The sequence below is a fragment of the Gastrolobium bilobum genome, unplaced genomic scaffold, assembly GCF_033153095.1.
Source record: "Gastrolobium bilobum isolate Gb01-03AN ecotype WA unplaced genomic scaffold, APGP_CSIRO_Gbil_v1 utg13675, whole genome shotgun sequence".
Classification (NCBI taxonomy): domain Eukaryota; kingdom Viridiplantae; phylum Streptophyta; class Magnoliopsida; order Fabales; family Fabaceae; genus Gastrolobium; species Gastrolobium bilobum.
The window spans coordinates 53934-56288 of NW_026895885.1; positions in this window are offsets into that span (position 1 = coordinate 53934).

Here is a 2355-nt window from a genome sequence, read left to right on the forward strand (position 1 = left end):
TCCTGGATTACTTTAATATCTGCCCAACATCCCGACCACAAAAATGATATCCGGCCGAGCATAGGTTTGAGCATACATTAAGCTACCCACAACAGAGGCATATGGAATTGATTCCATCTCTTTTCGTTCAACATCATTCTTTGGACATTGCATGTATAGGAACAACTCCAGGTGAGAATTTACTCATATTAAATCTCTCTAGAATTATCTCAATATATCCTTTATGAGATAGTCCCAACAATCCTTGTGATCGATCACAGAATATTTCTATTCTAATCACATAGGACGCATTTCCCATATCTTTCATTTCAAAATTCTTTGAGAGAAAATCTTTAGTCTCACGCAATATACTCAAATCATTTACAGCAAGTAAGATGTCATCAACATAAAGAACTAAGAAAACAAACTTACTCCCACTAATCTTCTGGTAAATACACCGATCAACAGTGTTTTCCTCAAATCGAAAAGATGTAATAATGGTATTGAACTTGATATACCATTGGCGGGATGCTTGCTTAAGTCCATATACTGATCTCTTGAGTTTACACACTAATTTTATTTCACTTTCCATAGAAAACCCTTCAAGTTGATCCATATAAACTTCCTCCTCAAGGTCACTGATGCGCAATCGGCAAGTGTACCGATCGTTCTAAGTAATAAAAGGGTAAGTAGAGTATCGTCTCCACGAGGATTGAGGCACCAAATTTATTATAACTATTCATTTCTTATTGGATAAAGAAAAATGGTTTGAGAACAGTTATGGTTTGTGAAATAATTGAGAACTATTCAAGAAATTGTAAATGATTTAAAAGTTCTTAAAGAAGTTTAAGAACAACGAAATAAAGATTGAGTAAATATTTGAGAAAATATTGCGGTAAAGAGACGCCAACACCTTTATGATCCCCACCTTGTAACCTGAGTTCACGTTTACATTCAATTATGCAATTGATCAAACGATTCATTGTCTTTTATTTAATTGGTTAAACCCTAATTCCTTAGTAATTTTAACCTTATTAACCCTATTAGGATCCTAATCCCTTAGAAATCCCTTTTTAAGTTAAGCCTTCGAATCAATGAATCTTTCATGTTTGCGGTTTATGTAGCCTATCCCTAGTGCATACATGAACAATTATCTTACCTCATGTCAGGAATTAGAGTTCTAACATCCCTATTGAAAACCCTAACCCTCGCAATCCTAACAGAGTGATCAATTCTATAAGAATTATAAGATGAAGAACAAAGTAAAATAACTCAATTAACATAGATGAATATAAATTTAATCAAACTACAAGGGGTTCACATCAAGGGTTGTGACCCTTACCACAATAATAAAACTAGCCAGACATATTCATGTCTGACAAAATAATCATAAAAGAAAATAAAATTCAGAACCTAAAGAAGAGGAAGAAGATGAAGATCATCCGTCTTGATCGTTCGAATCTGTGAAACTCCAAGAAGCTCCCAAGAATTCTCCATCTCTTTGTTGTTTTTCTCTTCCTTATTGTCAAAAGTCTTTTCCTTCCTCTGTTTCTGATCCTTTTATTAGGTTTTGGGAAAACCTACTTTCAATTGCTCTCCAATTGGGCCTCCTTTTTGAGTAATTCGCATCAGATTAAAATTAAAAATATCGCCCACGCACTTTGCACCAACTCTGGCGCAATTCGCATGGGAAAACAGAGGGAAAGCTGTCAAATGGCGCACTTTGCGCCAGGTCCCGCGCAAAGTGCGCCAAGCCTGCGCATTGTGCGCCACCTCTAGCGCATTGTGCCCCACGATACAGGAACAAATTGGATCAAATGGCGCACTTTGCACGGGACTTGGCGCAAAGTGCGCCAGCTGGAAAACTGCTCTTCTCTCATTCACTTCTTTTTTTGGTGTTTCCTACTATTAAAACACATAAATTGAGTGAGAGAATGATTGAGAAGGAATAATCAATATTTCTTGTATTTATGACTTATTTTCACACATTTATGATTAATTCCTTGCTTCTTTTAAGTTAGAAAGCATCATATGCTAGACGCACATCAGTCACCATTAAGAAAGGCTATTTTCACATCCATTTGATGTAGCTCTAAATCATAATGAGCCCCGAATGCCATAATTATCTTTAATGAATCCTTTTCCGAGACAGGTGAAAATGTCTCTTTATAATCAATGCCATCTTTCTGAGTATAACCCTTGGCAACAAGTCTAGCTTTATATCGTTCGATATTACCATTAGAGTCATGTTTCGTCTTAAAGACCCACTTACAACCGACTCTTTTGGAACCTTCAGGTAATTCGACGAGATCCTAGACATCATTCTGATCCTTGGATTTTAGCTCTTCTTTCATAGCTTCGATCCATTTATCGGAT